Here is a 20338-nt window from a genome sequence, read left to right as displayed (position 1 = left end):
AAAGACAATTTATAAAGGTCCTTAAATCCAAAACAATAGCAAAATTACAAGAAATTCTGTGACCTCAGAAAACTGTCTAATTCTCCTTCAGGCCTCACTGAAATCTGCAGCTGGGGGCAGTACTTGTTCCTTTAAACAAGATATCCCTGGCACGGAAAAGTGTCAACACAACTGCTATAATTATTTCTATCTTAACAATTAAGATTTTCCCTGCCTGCCTACAGTCCAGACCAGGATTTTTCTGTCTGTAGGAGACTAATTCATTTGTTCTACTGAAAAGGAGAACATATATTGTAAAGGGCTTACTTTTCTTGGTCCTGTTGCTTCATTTGTTCTTTATGAACAGGTACAACATGTGTACATTTTTAAGATCTCTTACAATGCATATGTTGTTTAATTCGCTTATAATTTAATTGATGCCAAAACAGAAGCACCTACGAACATTTTTAATGAGTTGCTTTATTTTTTAAAAAGTACCTCAATAGCTTCCTTAAGGATCGGGGGTACCGACTGAGCAATCAGTTAATGATTTTTATCATAATTAAAAGATTTAGCATCTGCCAGACCAAAACCTGTTTCCTAAAGAACAGAAGGCCTGACCTTGAGTGGAAAATAAATCTCAAGTCGCAATTATGAAAATTATAATTTCTCCCCTTTCCATGAAAAGCTTGCCAAGAAAGTTAAATTAATTTCAGAAATATGTAGGGACACTGCTGTTAAACTACATGGAAATCTGAATATAAAAATTCCTTTATGATCTTCTTCCAAAGTATTCTAAAATCCAAGTCAAGCGTATTTTAATCTTGCACTGGTACAGACCTCCTTGCTTCTCTAAAAGGCCACCAAAATGCCACTGAAGTTAAAATGGATGAGTTAACCTTTTGAAAAGTACTCACAGCCCCACAATTATTCTGACCTTTGACTGTACAATCTTTTAACTTTCCTAGCTATTCATTTAATGCCCATTTGTAATTTTTAAAATTATTACTACATGATTGAAAACATTTTTTTGGCAATCCATCACTATGACATGTAGCAGTTTGCAACAATGAAGCATTTTGGTACAGGCAGTCTTAATTATTTACCAATAATAAATAAGGCAAGGACTTATGTAGGGGAGGCAAAAACTACAAGAGGGGTGGAAGCCCACAGAGAATTGCTGTGAAATGTTCTTACAACCATCTTAATGCATAAATCTGCTTTGATGGATAGATAAGTGCTGAGATTAAAAAAAAAAAAGTAAAAACAAAACCAAACCCTTCCAGCCTCCCTCCAAAAAAACAGATGTGGTTATGGCTCATCCTTCAGCAAGTAGAGAAGAAGGTCTCCAGCCTTGGAGACTTCACTTAGAAGAATAGGGAAATGGTCTGGATTCCACTAAATCCTGTACAGCTAAGGTAGAACCGGAATTCTTACCTTGATTCTGTTCATAATGAAACGGAAATTACACTGACTAAAATGTCATCAACAGTCATGAAACAATAGTTTATCCCCCATTCCTTCCAAGTTTGGAGGCTGATTTAGATTACCAGTAACCTGTCTCCTCCACTGACAACAATTCTGTAGATCTTTATCAACAGCGTACTACTTGAAGCACTGGTGACAGTACATTTTGGTCAGCAATGTGACTTCACAGCCCAAGTGATCTCTTGGGCACTTCTGCATCTCCAGAATACCTTTTCTACACGGTCTCCTCTCTTAAATGTAGAGAATCTAAGTTTGCAGGGCCATTTCAGAGCGACAACACCCAGTGCAGAGGGTTAGCAAAGTCAGAACACATTTCTGCCCTAATCCCATGTTGAAACAAATTCATAATGGGAGAGGAAACAGACTGTGATGCCAAAAGGAAATCTATAAATCAGATGCAAAATTATCACATTGAGCCAATTGAAGAGCACAACAGCAGCACCAAAACAAAACTAGTATTTATTACTAAGCTCCACTGGCTTTGGGAGTACTTTTTAACCTACTTCTCAGTAAGGACCAGTAAGTAATCAACATGAGGTCTTAAAAGTCACTTGTGCACTGATAAATACAAAGGCCAGAAGGCAAAAGCATCCATAACTCAGCAGTTCTGTCACCTACATTTCTGTCACCCCTTCCTTATTACCTGGAATTTTTGAAACTGTAAAATAGAAACATGTCTAGTTAAAAAGTATGAAAATTAAATAACCTAAGCAAAGTAAGGCCAAAAAATGTATCATGAGCCAACTGCTTGATATTGAGTAACTCTCAGAAACTGCAATGCACAAAACCTGTAGGTAATAACAACAAAATCCATTTTAAACCACAATGTATGTAGCTATGTTTGAGAAATTATTCAGACACCTTTTAATTAACATTATTATTTCAATTGTTTCACAGGAATCTTAGAATAGTTCATTCTCTCTGACAGCAAGCTGAATAGATAATACTGTAGCTTAACCTTCCTACAAAAAAGCAGTCTATACTTCAAGTTATTTTACTGCTACCATATTATTTTCTGCAACTCTAATGTCTGTCCTTTATTTAATATTCTCCAGATATGCATTGAAAAGAAATCTGAGAGTTTAAAGTGAATATCACTTCAGCATTGATTAATCTCTCAGCACACAAGAATTGTAACAAGTCAGTCCTACATTCAAACTTCGAAGAGATTTTTAATTACCAAAGGAGCAATGAAACTTCCAAGAAGTTCACTAGAAACATGTCAACTTATAAAAGAAAAAAAAAATCCTAGAAACAAGACATTTTAGTGGAAGGGAAAAAGCAATCACGGAATTTTCTAAAGCAGTAAGAAAATTGACATGTAGGCAGGTTTAAATCACAGCAGAAATAAAGTAAATATCAAATGAGAAGAGTTGACTGCTGGATCCCAATGGAAATGCCTCAAATTAAAGCAGAGACATGCAAGAGTGAGAAACCTATCACAGTAACCTTTTGCAATCAGGTCTGCATTACAAAACTATTTGCGAAAGACAACTAAACCCTCATCCTGTGTACGTGGCTCAGAATTAAAGGCTAGTATTGAGACAGTTCCTTCTCTGGCTGTTCTCATAGTCAGAATAGCAGGAATCTAAAGCAGTCATTGATGAACATGAAGAGCTAGACTGAAAATTGATTATGTTAGGATGAAAAATGTTCCAAAGAACTTCCATTAAGTATGTTATTAAATTATCTGATCAAATATATAAGGACATTGCCATAACATTAAACATAATATGCTATGAAGTCCAGCATTTTTCCTCTTAATGGAACCTTGAAAACATGTCAAGTATATCCCATATATTATTCATCAAACTGACACCTTTTGGGCTGGCAATTTTTTACTTTTCAATATGTATTCAGAATATGTATTTCTGACAATTGTTTAAAAAAAAGTAGCCTTGTCAGGTGCACACTACCACCTAAATATTTACTTCTGCCAACAGCAGAGGTGGTTGAAAGCAGCACTACCTCTAGACCATGCTGTCCCTTACAAGTGCATCAAAGTTAGAAAACAGAAAGAGAACCAGAAGTTGGAGGTTTGTAATGAGAATTTGCCAGTTTTTCAAAATTAAACCATTATGTAGACAACTGAATGATTTCAATAAAATTATAGCAGAATTCAAAAGCAGATCTTCTGATGAAGCTAAGAGAACCAGCTTCTCACAAGGAAGTTTCCCTGGTTTTCTGTCAGCACATTTACCCACTTTGCTAGCAACTTGCTGAAGGCCAAAACATAAAAGTTAGCCCAGTCTGAAACATGCAGGTGTTTCATTTACCATCTCTTCACACAGTGTATCAAGAATAAGACTGAATAACTTAAATGTCATAACACTGAAATTAAAAATGCCCAATGTATAATATTTCCAAAATGAAAGAAGTTCTTCATTGACTTCTGACATTATCCATCAGGCTATATTTTAGTTGAATTAGGCCACTGGAACCCTTTCCAAACTTAAAATCATCATACATCATTACAACTTCATTGGCTAAAATGGCTAAATAACATTGGGAGCAGCATCGCCATTTCACCTGGCAAATAACTGCTATTAGGGTCTTATGTACAGAGACATAATAACAGAAACATAGGTAATTACCAATATCTAAAATTAAGAGATAATACAGTTTTTCTATACTTCACAATTCATTATAACTTGGCATTTTGATCTTCTGTATGGGAAACTGTTTTAATCCTGGTCTTCAGTAATGCTTACTATTACCTTCAAAGGTGGGTAAACTGTTCCATTTATTCAGAAATAAGGATGACTGTCTCAAAGCATAAACAGAAACAGTTCCCTAACTGCCAAAGATCAGTGCTGGAAATTTAAGATGTTATCTTAAAATTTTCTGAAAAAACACCAACAGATGCAGTTAGGGATTGAGGCAAAAATAGTGTGAAGTTCATCCATCTTCTTTCTGTTCTGTGTAAGAACATTACAGTTCAACAGTGAAAAGATCAGCATTTTGGAATTAGCCGATAAGAAAACTTGCCAGGCACTCTTGACATCAGTTTCTGTTACTCAGAATTGAAAAGCTTTTATCTCATTCTTTGTCGCAGTCAAAAGAGATGACTGCTTCTCATGCTTCTAACAGTGGAGTGGGTCCAGGAATATATTAAATTGAGGCCTTTTTAGTTTTTTGTCATACATGTTTAAAAGCAGAGTTTTGCCTGTTTATGCATTCTATACGTATTTCAGAACATGGTCTTGTAATGAGCATTACATGTACTAGGTTTTCATTCTCAAGATTTTCCACTAGAAGAAAGGAATTTTTATCACAGTCCATTGTGAGAGATGAAAAAGAATGGAACAGTTTTTTCAGGGATAGAATTCTAGTTCACTATTACTAACATGTATCCTTCCTATTAAATACCAAATTCATCTAGCATAACGTTCACAGGCATAACAGCAGTAAGAATGCACAGTGAGATCTCAGGTTATACCACTATTTCCTTATTAAACACTGTAGAGAGATGAAATCCAGAGCTTAGACATGGAACACATTAATCTAGAAATCTAAACTATCTTAAATATAGGATGATATAAAAAGCATAAGAAAGTAAACCTTTCAAAGAAACTTTTCAGGAACTGGAATGAAATAAATGCTTCTGGAAGTTGAGAAAAAAGTAGTTCTCAAGGACATGTGGTAAACTATCATTTATCATTCTCTCTAAATGTGTGATATAGATGTATGGTTAATAACAGATTTTACTCTCAATGGTACACAAACTGGGATCTGAAAGTAATACAGTCAGTTATAAAACCAGCATACCTCCTTGTACAATGTGGGAAGAAATATCGTCTCAAAACTGCATTTTGGCTTTATTGCATATAAGAATGTGATAAAAGCACAAAAATCTACCACCTTTTGATATCATAGATGAATTTATGGATTCACAAACTATAAATCCTGTGAATTTCCCAAGGAATGTTATTTTACTATTTATTCATTTTTGTAGAGCTCCAATTCCTGAGTAGATTATTCCAGTAAGACATTTTAGAAATAATTTTTACTGATAAATGTTTCCATGGCAAAAAACGTTCTTTTTATTTATGTGCAGTGTGTGACTCAAGCAATGGAATTCTTCTACTGTTCCACTCAAAAGTGTTTTAGTATAATAAGTATTTATATATATTTTCCTAATTTTCAGAATGATTTCGCAAAAAAACTTTATAAATAGAGAGAAATCATTGCATCACGGGTGTGTACTCATTCCACTTACAAGTAAGTAATTAAAAGCCAAGAAAGCATAAAGAAACTTCCTATGACACTCAAGTTCCATTTTCCCTTGAATGATCTTCAAGCAATAAATATCTCCATATTCACTCCATAGCATGTCAGTAGCATATAACCACTTATGATGGTCAGGGATCCACCGAGGATCACATACCCACACTGATTCAAAGGCAGCACATCATCTCAACAGTAAATTTGTGGAAATTATTAATAATTTACTTGCCATTCATAATTTACTTCATATTTTTTTGCCTTTTTACTTACTAATGAAATGTCTATGAGTGGGTCACAATTCTCTCATATTTATTATTCATTACAACTGTTTGCCGAATAATTTCTGCAAATAGCTCCTCTTTTGTAGCTCAATCCCATTGTGAATGTTTATTATTCAAAATTTAGTCTGTGAAACTAATTAAGCCATTATTAGACTTTGTTCAGTGTTTGCCTGAACATTATTTTTATAACCAGTATGAGTTCTCCAAATACCCTCCTCTCAAGTATGAACTTTTAAATTGTATTCTTCGATGAACACTCCTGTAAAGCTCCTTTGCTTGTGATGAATGTTTTAGCAAACAGCATGAAATAACTGAATTTTAAAATTTGTATAAATATTGGGGGTTATTTTGTTTTCAGGACCAACTATGCCTACTAATAAAAGATAGTACAATCTCAATTACTGACCTGCTAAAATGACCCAACAAGAAGGTCCTACTCTTCTTCTCCTAGTCAAAATAAGGAACACCAGAGTAGCAAAGCTAGATGCTTTATTTTACATGTTTCTTGTACCAAGTTTTTCCAAGTATTCCAAACACTGCTTGAAGCAATATGGCAATCATTTATTTAATTGCTAACATCATTGCAGGGTGACTCTAAAACTTCTAGAGTTTTAGTGGGAAGGAGAAGAGGAAAAGGGAAATACACAAAATGAAAGTGTATAGTTTATACATCGCACATACATCACACTCTGCATGTATATAGTTTATACACCCAGAGCCCCAGAATTTTCATAAAACTGACCTCCAAGTATTTGTAGAGATTCTTATCAGACATCAGAACTTAAAGCCTTTTCACTTTGTTTTTCTGGTTTTATTACATTTTGAGACCTGGCATACATTTGCTCATGTCTTCAGACTTCTTGCAGTCTGAAGGACACAACAGTTTTTTGAAACCCTTGTTTAGCTGCTGGGACTTAAAGGTAAACACCAGGTATTGAGAGATATGCAATGAATATGAGAGACCTGCCATTGCTGAAAGGCAGCAGTGTTCCAGAGCTCCTTTAAAAATTTGAGAGGACTGTAGCACTAAGAATTAGAATTGAAATAATATCATAACGGCACACAAACTCACAAAAGGTTTTCTGCAGAGGGATGCATTTTACACTGATTCACCCCTTGATGGTAATTTAATCTGAACTCAAGGGCCGTAACACTATTAATACTAGCAATGATCTGATTCAAAATTCAATGATTGCTTGAATTAGTAGTTCCACTGGATTTTAACGAAACCATTCAGAATTTGTCTCTTTGGGAAACAGTACAAGGGAAAGATTTTTTTTTAAATTTTGCTCCATTTCCACTAGTGAATACTAAGACAACTTAGTCACATCTTCCTTTCCAGGAAAGGTCTCATATTTTCTCATGGAATTGCTAGCTACATTCTTTTACCATGTGCTTTCTTCTTTGTGTTAGCTCCAGCCTTATTTACAAAATGGGATTGATGCAGTGGGAAAAGTGTTTTAGAATGAAAAGGTATTTGAAGCACAATACTGATTCAGAATAGTGGAAAAATACTGTAATTAGAATACATTTAATGAGAAAAAGAGACCAGGAGGGAAAACTTGTGGGTTTTTTTGTCAAAAATATTTTGAGATATTTTTGTATTAATTTTGCACATTTTACACATTCTATAGCCATTATCTCTCCCCAATAATATGAATAATTAATCTAGGATCATCACTCCTCACATCTTATAACAGTTAAGGCTTTTTTCCAGCTGGAAATCTATGCACTGGTTACATTATTTATTATCATTTCAGAGGTACATTGAATGTAGACAATTTTTGGATCTTTTTCCTTCCAGGTTAGGAGCTGAGATTTTTCCCTTCCTTACGTGTTATCTTGGTGTGGATGAAATCACAGACAACAGCACACACAGCATCCCACAGGGAACTGCAATACATTTCATGTCATTGAGCTAGCCACAGTTAAGAAACTACATGCTGCTAGTGAAAGCTACATTGCAAACTATTCCATGCACTTTGCTGCAATTTCTGAAAATTCAGAACTTTTACAGCCTCATTAAGGAAGCTTTTTGTCTAACGTAGGCATCTTTAACTCAATTTTGATGTCAGCTCCTGAACAACAGCAAGGTACCACCACAGCAGCTTCACTTTAGACTGTGCTGTCATTAGATTTAATGTTCATACCACATTTTTTAAGACACTGTGAATGCCAGTGAATCTTGCAATGAATGTTGGAGATGCTATGAAGAGCCACATCACTTTCACTATATAAGCAAAAAGAAAAGCTTTAGTGAGTGCCTGTGTAAGATCAAGAAAAACATTTAAAGTACTTTAATACGATTGTTCTTTAAAAGAAAAATAACCACAATGATTCCTAGTACAAATACTGCTATTTGTTCACAAGATGTCAGACCTTGTATCTCCTTTCCAAATACTTCATGCACTATGGGTACCTAATGGTCTATTACCTTAGACTTCTTCAGGTGCATTTGCTGACCACTTTAGGTCATCAGGCAGTGGAGATGAAGTACTAAAAGCAAAACACACATCCTGAGATTTTTCCTTTTGTTCCTACTTATGGTTCCCTTTGGAAATACAGGAGTTAACAGGGAAAACTGCTACTTTTGAAATAAATTCTAGTGGTCCAGTGAATTGAACCTCCTTGAGGTGTATTTTTCTCTGTGTTGCCAGGAGAGTTCATCAGGACAATCTGTATCTGTCTGCAGTTCTTCAAAAACCTTGTAGCAAGCCTGCAATAGTACTGCCATAGAGATGTAGGTAAGTGGCACTGATTACAGAAATAAAATTCTCCCAAGCTTACTTCCAATTCCTGGTGAAGAATACACACAGGATTAATGTGCATGCTTCACTGGAAAAAAGAGTTGTATTTTATTTATTATGAATTTCAGACATTTGGGACTTTAATCTTCCAGGACAGTTATTTTTCCTTGGGTTATAGAAATGGTTTTGCAACCAGTTACACGTTTTCAATTTTACAGTCTTCTTTCCTGAGCATTAAAGCAAGCTCCATGAAGTTAACACAAATTAATAATATCTAACTGGCTGACACCTCTGCAGGTCTATAATTGTGTGTTACCTTGCAACTCTATATTGTCTAAATGATTTCTTCTTCCTTTTGGCAATTCCACACACTGCTGAAGGATTACTTGATAGAGAAATACTTCTTATTACAATATTGTACAGAAAATTTAAATTCTTATTCAGATGTAGACAATACTTTGCTGAAAGACATTTAGTATTAGTTTAGAACCTTCTTACTGACAGCTGCTCAGCAGGACAAAGTCTCTTCATTTGATCAGAGTCTTCAGGCAGTCTCATGAAAGCTGTTACTGAGAAAGAGAAATTAGGGTTCTCCCTCTCTTTCACCTTCAGTAATGGGTTTATCTAAATGTGCAAGGAGTCTCAATTTTAATGTTTTAATCTACATATATATAGAGGGGGGTTAAAACTAGACGTCCCCTTTAATCCAAACTATTCTATGATTTATGAAGGGTATGGTTATATTAATAAAAAAACTGACAAATGATAAATACAAAACAAAACCGTGAAGTTTTACAAAACTAAGTTGTTGCATAAAATTGAAAAATAGCAGAAATTCTGAATGATAGTTAAAAGACTCTGTTAGTAAAACAGTTGCTACAGGGTGCAGTTCAGTATGATTTGCTGACTTATTTTTTGGTACCACCATCTCTATTTAACTGTAATAAATTTCACATTATAGCACCATGTCACATAAAAAGAGGAGATTTCCTTTACCCTTTCCTTTACTCCACTCTTCATATTTGTCTGTCTGCACCTCAGGGAAGCTGAGACGCTTGTGCCCAACCAGTCTGTCAGTACCCCATTAGGGAGACCCTTCACTGAGCAGTCCTGCTGGACTGGAGGGGGCTCAATTGACTTATTCAGGGATACACCTACACCATGGGGGAAACCCTTGAGCAGGTGTTTCCACTCTCTGACCCCTTAGTGAGTGCTCCTCTTTACCCCCTGCCAACAACTGCCAGTGCCTGTGAAAGACTCACACCAGCAACTGACAGAATAACACCCTTTATTAATAAAAAATGTGACAGATTAAGGTTCTAGGATTCTCAGTGATAATATCTGACCACAAAAACATATACAAAGAAATATACAGGCAAGCTCTAATCCCCAGTAAAAGTATTTAGCACATATAGAGCATGGTTCTTACCCAATAGGCATTCCTATTGGTAAGAAAACACATTCAGCCTGTTGAACAATCCCTAGAGTTATGATGGAGTCTTCCCTAACTCTTCCCCCATTCTTGGCTTACTTTGATACAATTTCTTGGTGTTTAGGTTGTGCTTGAGTGACTTTAACCACACATACCTTTTTTACTGATTGGTGTAAAGCTCTCTCACTGCTTTTAAAGACAGAGTCAAAAAAATATAGATCACATTCCCAGAGAGGGGTGGTTATACCTTGGAACCACTTTGGAATGGAGGTGGTGTGTTGATATTACAATTAGGCTGTAATGACCAAAGTTCGTCTAAGGAGAGGGATTTCACCACAGCTGTTGGCTCAGCAGCAGGACATCCTCCCCGCTCTCCCTGGCTGACACTTGCTATGTGACTTCTCAGCTGCAAGGTACCATCGAGTTCCCCTCCCTGCAAGGATTTCAACAGAACCTGACCACTCTGCTCCACCCTCCATTTCATCCCCTTTAGCAGATGCTATGGTTGCACACGGGGTGTGTGGGGAATCATCACAGAGTAGGTCTCGAGCATGCCAACCACATTGCATCCAGGGAGCAACAACTGTATTTTTCCCTATAATTTCCGTACTGCTAAAACTTCTGTTAGGATGTGAATATAACTTCTCTGTTTCCTGTAATTTTACAACCAGCCAACTTTCCACACTGCCATCTAAAGAATAAAAGAAAACTCCTCATTCTGTCTAACACATGTAGGTTCTCCAATCTTTGCTTTCTACTGAACAACCTTTGTACTTATGTACAGTGGTCCTTTTCCCTGGTGACCTAGAGATGCATTAATCAGGCATAGAAGATGGTAAAAGCCATATGAGATATTGATTATTTCCTAAAAAAAGGGTAACTTGGAAGTCTTTTCACCCATCCACTGTGCCCACCTATCAATATCAAAATGCCAGGTTCTGAGGCCACGGGGCTCAGTTTACTCACACAGTACCAAATATTCTGTTCATTACCATGTTCATGCCTCTCTGCATTGCAGTTCATAATCAAGTGTAGGGTGCAGCCTTATTCCCAAGTCTTGTAGGACAACTTAAAAGATGAATTAGATGTACATTATGAAGATTTCCAAATAGCAAAACACACAAAAAATTGATTTTCTCATTTTTATCTCATGAACCAGATTTCTTTTCAGTTGGATCACAGCTGACCACATATTCATTTTCTCCCAATTACAAGGCATAAAAATTCCTCATTTTGTTCTTGATACTCGTTTCCCTGAAGCTTAATTTAGGTTACTATACTATTGTGTGTAACTGGTTTTATGTCCCTTAATGTACTGTTCTGTTTGGACAAACAAACCAAACAACAGCAGCAGCATTCTGCCTGTGGATTTGTCCAATGTCTGGTCTCCATCCTTTTCTATTTTATACATAAAACTGAGCAAGATAGCTCATTTTTGCTGCCATAAAGAGAGATTGCATCTAAGTGGGCTTGGAGAAGACAAATGTTAATCTTGACTTGAACTGAGAGTATTTGTAACTAACCACACAAATAGACAGGATTTGGGATGTTAATTAGGTGTCATACTGCAATGCTTATCTCGTAATTCCACATTCAATGGACTTCTGAGAAAAGCTGGCTTAAGAAGGTCCTGCCTTTCCTTTAAAGCACTGTAAATGCTTGTGAAATTCTGCTATAAACTATGTCATGAACTCATCCAGGTTAAGAGTAACTCTCCAGAAAAAAACTGTTATCCCGAGTTAATATGCTTACATCTCTATAGTATATATTTCAACAATACAGTTGGGAGTGACCACATGGTCATGGGTGGTTAAACAGTCTCAGCAGCAGAGCCCTCCATATCCAGACTTTTAGCCCCAGAGCATGGGCTTGTCCATTTTTCCACCTTGTAAAAGAAACTCTTGGCTCTGTATTTAAAAATTTTCAAAAGTTGGATGCTTACATAAGAACAGGGAATAAAAAGCCAATTTATTCAGAAATTTCCAGCTTCTATCATCAAATCACTTTTTTAGTAAAGATGTCTTGAGGATATCACCAGAAAAGAATTTTGGAATGTGTCATTAGGTCAATCCAGTGTATCTCAATGTGGACCTTAAAACAAAAATGGCATGGGCTGCTCTTCATGTAGATCCCAAACATGAGCATTTTGCATGTGACTGGAGTATGTCATATGGAGTAAAAATGCCAATGGGGGTTTTAAGCTAAACTCTAGAACAAAGATTATGAGAAAGATTTCCATATTACCTAAATAAAATGGTTTCTTCTATGGGCATAAGATTGAAATTTAAGCATGTCTTGCTGACTCCTACTCATCTGTGAAATATCAAGAGTCAGCACTTTATAATTTAAAAAGAAAAATCTTGTCACTGCAGTGCACAGAAAAGATGAGATTCAGAGGATGAAACAGCTGTGCAGAGAATGACCTTGACGTTTGTAATCCCACTTTCTTTTGCTACAGAAATGAAAGAAGGTCTAGGTCTTACATTAAAGAAAGTAGGGCAGAGACCAGAATTTCTTTAAGTTTTGCCACTGCTTCCTGCCACTGCAGTCAGAACTGCTGTGTATTCTGAGCACACAGTCTGGCAAACAAAGGCTTAGGTTTTCAGAAATTTTAACAATTCATAGGTACAAGTTAAGTGAATTGACTTGCTCGCATTAAAAACTCCAGCTCTGGACAAATATTAAAAATTGTGTTCTTTGAGAAATTAGGTAATGAATATTTCACATTAGTCATTCAAACTGGTCTGTGCTTTGAGGATATATTATTGTGCCATAGTACGCTGTAAAACAGAAATAATAGTAAATACTCATTCCACAAGAATATTATGAAATGTAGACACTAACATTTGTAGTTTTCATGGAGCCCATCAGTCTTATGAGAAAATCAACAGTGTCCTATTCAGAGAAAGATTTGAATGCTGCAGTGAGTCAGAGGGCCACAAACTGAAAGAAGCTCATTTTTAAATGACATATTTGCAAAATGTCTGTTAAGTCAGTACTGTCTATCTTGTGACATGAATGAGGCAGGCAGGGAGAGTTGGAGAAGAATAGTGTGCTCTCACATAATTAAAGCCTGCATCATAACACAACACATTTCAGCCCAAGTTCTTTAAAAGTTTGGCTAAGCTCCTAGCAACTGAATGAAAACTGTTACAATGAGAAGTTCTGGGAACTGTAAATATAGCCTTGTTCCCCGCCTTAGATCTAACACACATTTATTACAAAAATCCTCATAAAACTAATGAAACATTTTGCAAAATAACACAAGAGCAATTTCAAAGAGCATTCCAATGGTGGAAGATCAAATTTTTCAAAAGGCTTTGTTTATGTTTCAAGAATTTTGAAACAGAAATTCTCTTTTGAATATGAGCTACTTAGTTATTTTCTATGCAAGACAAAAGTTAGAAATGAAAAAAAATTATATTGACAAGATCTGTTCGTGATATGAGTCTAGTATAATCACTCAGATTATGACCTCAGAGTCAGTGTGGTTTAATTAATATTTAAGTGCATGTACTATAGCTACATTTAGCTACAATCCCAGATTCCTATCTATTATCTGACAGATGATTACTACTATTTGGCATTCAAACAGCTTCCAAAAAATAGGAAGTGAAAAACCGACTAAGAATAGCATTTAGTGACACAGCACTCTGTTATGCAAAACAAGCCTACAGTAAATACTAGATCTCATAAAGACACACGCACACACAAACTTGGTCATCAAAGTACTGAAGTATTAAAGCACAAGCAGGCCCTAAACTAAGGTGAGTTTGGGTTTGTGTTTTCTCTTTGTTTAGATTATGGTCTCATAGTTCTACAGATTAAAAGTTTGTGTGGTAGTGCCCATGAGACCCTAACATCACAGATAAATCTGAAGAATCAGAAGCCTCAGATCTGTGTTTCTGAGGGTAAACCTGAGCACTGCATCCATACCAATGCTATACAATATACTGTACACTGCCAGGCTTTGCAATACTCTTTGTCATTGCCCCACTGGTAATATTGAAGAATGCCATGAATTCAATCACAAGCAGCCACAGTGACATCTGCAATTAGAAAGTGATTCTGCAGTTGAGCTATTCTTGCCTCCAAGTTAACAGGATTTTGCTTAGCATCTGAAAAAGGAAGTAAGAAAGGACAAATACACAAGAAGCAATCTAGTACTCCTAAATATCTGATTGTTACCACTTGAGGGCATGTTGACTTACCTCACCACTGAGAATTTTTTCATTGTCTTTTTCTACATCCTCTCATATGATAAAAATTGTTTTTAATATTGACACATATACATTTTAAAACTACCCAGAGACACATTTTTACTTCTATATACTGCTGAATGAGAATAAAATTCAAGCTGAAATGTATCAGCTATTTTTGCTGACACCCAAAGTATGTACTCCTTCCCTTATTTCTCTGTAGCTCTTAGCTTGGATTTATAAATCCTGTCACTTTTATTGGTGTGACAGACCACACTGTCACCATAAGTTGTTATTCTTAAAAATCTCACACTACTTACAAGGCATTTGTCTTAGGTTTACAGGTCCTTCAATCAACATATTTACATGCAAGTCAATCTCTTTTAGTTGTAAATTAAAAGTGAACCTTTCAGGTGTTGCAGGGCTTTTCTAAGGCCAAAATACCTAAAGTTATAAAAAACCTGAATGATTGAGCACCATTAACAGGGATTGCCAGAACAGATTACAATAATAACGTGAAGAAAGTGTTAAATTACTTATACAGACATTTCATCAAAGTCTCTGCTCAACTTCCTGGTTTTTTTAATAGATGACTGATCTAGTTAAGATTATCTTAAGTCAAGAACTGGACAACTCATGGAATGATAGAGATGAGAAATAGGAGTACTGCCAGTAAGGGAGCTAAGCGAGCAAAATGCAGAGCAACACTGCACTGCAAGTGGGAACTCAAGAGTAAGAGCAGGAGTCAGGGGCTAAAGGTCAGGGATGATATCCAAGGCACAAGGACAAGGTACCAACGTACAGTAACATGCAGTGTGAGTAAAACAAAAGCAACCTGCTGAGTGTCCCAGAGCAATGAGTGCATTTTAGGCAGCTATCAGTCAGTCTGACACCAGTTTTCAATTCTGGGAGACCAGTTCCATGCAGGCCACCTCTGTAGTTTAGTATTTAAAAAAGAATAAATGCATCTCCATTTAAATTTTATAAACATAGGACAATTTCCATGTACATGTATAACATGTATAACATGAGCACTTAAAATACCTTAGATACTGCTATGTAGTAAGAGGCCTGATTAGGTTATTGAGAGCTTTTGAGTTTACAGTGATCTCAGCCCACCATTGTTTTCTGGGTTTTTAGTCTTTTCTTCATTTCAGTGGCAGATTTTAGTCAGATTTAGAACTTTCTCCCTATATACAGACATATTGCTTGCAAGAAGCAGTACTGTGTATGTGTGAAAGCAAATATGTGGCAGTTTATTTTATATACCATAGCAGAGAAATTGTCTGCAATGTGTGTGTGAACCCATCAGCACAGAGGTAAAAGAGGTATTACACTTCATCTGCAGCTGAAAATTCTGTCAATTGACAGAAAAGGGGCAGAGTGACATGAGAAATGCAGACAGGCAGTACATATAAAGAGACAGATAGCAAGTAGACCAGAAAAAAAGGATATGAAATACATTTGATACAGGTGAAAGATGTCAGCTTATTGCTTTTTATTTACAGCCCTGCATAGAAATGTACAGTGCTTTGCCATACAAAAATTAAATTGATGCAGATAGCTCAAGGAGTAGGCATGTGAAATCAGAATTGACAGGAAAAGAGAAGTAGAATGAGTTTAATTATTGTGGAATAGGACCTACTTTATCCTCTGGTCATCACAATAAAAAATGCAATTAAATATTCTGAAGAAATAGCCAGTGTCTTGGTAATGAGACTTAAAATGTCATTATACAATGTAAGGTGCTCAGACAGGAATTAGTGATAAGCAGGTAAGTCTTGGGGGAAAAAAAAAGTGCCAGACTAGAAAATACATAATAGTAAAAGCCACACAGGGATATACCTGAGAAAGAGGTCTTAAACACTAAGCAAAAACTATTTCCTGGAAGGATGTCATCTCAGACCAGCCTTTTCTATAAAAATTACAGAAAAGATAAAACACAAACAGAACTTCTTATGAAGAAACAGTTAATTTCTGTTCCCAAAATACACCCTAAAGATAGCAGAATCCAGAAACATTATCTCAGAATACATCTTTCACATTTGTACACACTTAATTGTTCTGTGTGATGCAAAAATATTTTATTTACTTCATTAATACTTGAATTTTATGAAGGAATTGAATCTTGTAAGGATTCAAAGATTCAAGAGCAGTTGAAAGGATTGATTGAGATCCAAATCTAGAATAATGCTCAGCTAGCATAGTATTTCACATTCAGACCCCAAAATTATGATTACTCAACATGCAAGTGCTCTTTGGGTTGCCTCCACCTATGATCTTTGTAGAAAGTAAGTTCTGTGAAGACTGAAGTAAGAGAATGAATAAGGTAATTTTCTGTGAAGTTAATTATAGCAAAATTACTTGTTTATTTTGGGTTTTTGTAAAATTATCACAAGGCTTGTATAAGCATAATGGATACATGTATCGTGCCTATAAATTCTCATTCATATGGGATAAACCACTGTAGCAATGCTTTGAAGTTAACGAGCCTTCCCAGTTCATTACAGATAAAAATACTGAGTTCCACCTTCAGTATGAAATTAATAACTGTTAGCAGCGTAAGCAAGCTTTGAATTTAATTTTGGGTGCCACAGAAGCAGCAACAGCAATTTCTTTTCATCCATTTGAGGTATATAAAGACAGGCAGGAAACACCAACCCTTCAAAAACTCCCCAAAATGTTTTTAATTACTTTTCTAAATTTTTTAAAATGTAAACTTAAGACAGTAACACATAGCAAAAATTGTTTTTACTTCCAGCACTTTGAAGCAGTAATGGTTTATTATTTTGCACTTGATAGGATGAGCATTATTTACAACTCTAAACAATCCTGAATTTTGAAAGTCTGACTATTTCACAAAGCAGCAAAATGATGTTTTACACGGGATGCGTAAGAGAAGAAATACTTTCAGAAAACAGACAACTTGACAATATTTCTAATGGGAACACTTTCACCTAACAGAAATAATAAAATGTATTTTCCCAATGGACAAGGAGTTACTTTTTAGCTGGTTTTCTTCTTAAAGAATCACAAAAAAACCCAAAGCTTTAAGATCATCAAGTCTAACCATCAACCTATCACTGCCAAGTCCACCCCTAAACCTTGTCCCTACATGCCTCATCTACATATTTTGCATATGTCCATGGATGGTGACTCAACCACTTAAGTGGACAGACTGTTCCACCGCTTGATAACCCTTTTGGTGAAGAATTGTTTCTTCATATCCAATCTAAACCTCCCTAGCATAACTTGAGATCATTTCCTCTTTTAATCATCATCAATTAAACGCAAATTGATGTTCTGCATCACACACCTTCTTCATAACTAAAAAGCGTCAAACACTTCCCATTTGCGGCTGTCATTTAACATAAAAATTCATGAGGCATCTGAGAATAGCTTACTAGATCACATTTACATGGATAACTCAGTCTGCACAGGCTAAGTACGACGGAATTAATGAACGTACTGTTGCTTCACATACCAAAAGCGTGGCTAAAGGGATAATCCTCAAATGCAGAAGCAAGGACTGGGAGATGCACTGGCTGCAGTCATTGAAGTTCACTGCAATCTCAAGAAGCTAATCTTGCTCAGGTCAGGGCACTTGATCCATGTTATTGGGAGTGACTCAGGACACAAGCAATTAGACAGCCTATGTCCACACTTCAGGTTTTCTTTCTCCTCTGCCCCAGTTTCATTCCCAGACATGCTGAGATTGTGAAAGGCAGAATGTGACACCATAAGAGACTTACATCTTCTCTGCACAAATACAGTCTGGGTGGCAGCAACAGAGAAAAAGCTTCCCCTAGGGCATACACTAGGATTATCAGCAAGGGAGGACTACTTCTGGATTAAAGCTTTGGCCCACTGTCAGCTACAGCAAAACTCCCACTGAAGTCAGCAGAGCCAGGATTTCATGTCTGTTGCAGCAATTTCGACTCCCTGCCTGTTCTGCCTTAGGACTTCCAGCCAGCACAAAAAGGGTCTTAACAAGCGCCAGAAGCCTTTGCATTATGAACCACAGGCAGAAGCCCTGAAACCGTTCACATAAAAACAACCAAATACTCATCAGCCATTTGAGAAATTTAAGACCCTGCCAAGCTCCAGGGGATTCAAACCTGCATACACAAGTATGATGTTTCACATTAGCACACCATGCTGAAATACTCGTCTGTTAAAGTGCTGTCTTTTTTTTCTTTTTATGAAAGTGTAATGGCAAAAGATTCATGTTTTGACTGAACACAGAGCAAGAAGCAAGCTAAATTATATACTCAATACAAATCTCATGCAATAATGATGAAAGGACTGTAAAATGACTGCAACAAAAGCACACACTTCATGAAGTAAAGTCTCCTCTAAATTCAGTATGTGTAGGCAATATAGGGAAAATGGAAATGCATTAAGAAAAGATGAAAATGTAAATCAGACTGGCCAAAAGTCTTAATGACACTGTAAAATATTATGATAAGTCTCTGTTAAAAATATACTTAGTCTTTGTCACTGCATATAAAACAGATAGAAACCTAGCGAGATGTCAGAAACATAACTGTAAGTCAAGCTGGCATGGAATTACAGTGCTCAACAAACTCAAAGAGCCAGTTATAAGTCCCTGACCTATGACAAATTTTTGCTGACTTCAGCACTAAGCAAAAATAACTCTAATAATTGTGGGCTGCAGGACTAGACCTTGGTCATTATTTTATCTAAACACAGAAGGGCCTCAGTTTAGTGAGGATGGCATGAATTTTGCAATGAACACCTATTTTAAAAGCAGTCAAATTCTGCTGCTACTATTCAGTGAAGAAGCAACCATTTGATCTCAGGCAGCATACAGATGCCCTACTTACAATATGTTACAGTCATTACAAAAGAAATGGATATTTATAGTTGTATATATTAGACTTACATTGTCATGTAAAGACAGACACACACATAATATACTCTATTAGATTAGTTTAGATTAATTTAAGATGTTGGGGTTTTTTTCCTAACTCTCTGAGACCATATTTTAATAGAAGCTTTTAGAAAAGGTTTAAAGCTTAGAATGGGATATATTTAGAATTCCATTCAGCTTCACAAAAAAAATACTTGATCAAAAAAGTGCAATTCAAGATCTTCTAGGAATAATATTTCTCATGCAATACTTAACATTTCCAAATAGGAATACCATCAGAAAAAACAATACTTGAGATTCAATTCTAGGTTTTCAGAAACAGCTACAGAAAGTCAAAGCAACAAAACATTTCATTCTAAAAGCTTTAGCTGCTGTTTTTTAGTTCTTTATCAACAGTCCATCAGCCCTTAGCTTTAAGAATAGCAATTATGATAGTGGTCATAACTGGTTTATGCTTGCTTAAAAAGATTACTGCTGAAGTTTACTGAACTACTCTGGTTTGAGTAAATGCATGGCAAAACCCAAGCATTGGAACACCAATGACGCCACCCCCACTCTTCCTTTTGGATGGAGGCAAGGGAATAAAGCCACACTAATATCAGTGAAAGATAACTAGCACAAAGTAAGTCATACATTAGGCATCATCCTTTGCAGTGATAAATTCTTTGGCGAAATGCATGTTTGGGAGAAAAAAAAAAGGCTAGGGAAAATGAATGTACATTAAACATGATCATCATTCTGATGAGATACTTAGTTATACAGCCCTCTCCTAAGTTATACTTCCCTCTCCTACTGCTAAGTAGGAGGACATATCATGATAGCCATTCTGCAGAACATTCATCATCAGAGAATTAGGTTCCTTACAAAGCTTTTTTCTTAACACTTTCTTATTTGTGTCTGTAGCCAGTATTTTCTATTTGTAGGAAATTATATATATATAATTTTTTTAAGCATCCAAGGAAAAAATAACATGAGTTATTCCACTAATATAGTTGTCTAAAGGCAGAAAAAAGTCAGATATATTCTCAGATATTCAGAACTGGATCATTAAAAAATTATCTCATTCACAGGTGGTCATTTACTAATCATAT

General features: G+C 35.9%; 1 protein-coding gene across 5 annotated transcripts in view; it reads left to right on the top strand.

Annotated features, from left to right (window-relative positions):
* Positions 1–20338, top strand: part of B3GALT1 (beta-1,3-galactosyltransferase 1) — a 173922-nt gene that overhangs the window by 98426 nt on the left and 55158 nt on the right. Inside the window, exon 3 of one of the 5 annotated variants that reach the window (XM_066553348.1) lies at positions 8633–8719. The exons of the other annotated variants lie outside the window; for them this stretch is intronic. The gene's annotated coding sequence lies outside the window, so the exon portion shown is untranslated. The remainder of the gene's footprint in view (positions 1–8632; positions 8720–20338) is intronic. 5 annotated transcript variants of the gene reach the window in all.

The sequence above is a fragment of the Molothrus aeneus genome, chromosome 7 (assembly GCF_037042795.1).
Source record: "Molothrus aeneus isolate 106 chromosome 7, BPBGC_Maene_1.0, whole genome shotgun sequence".
Lineage (NCBI taxonomy): Eukaryota > Metazoa > Chordata > Aves > Passeriformes > Icteridae > Molothrus > Molothrus aeneus.
Note: the sequence above shows the minus strand (reverse complement) of the source record. Positions and strands in the feature narration are given on the sequence as shown.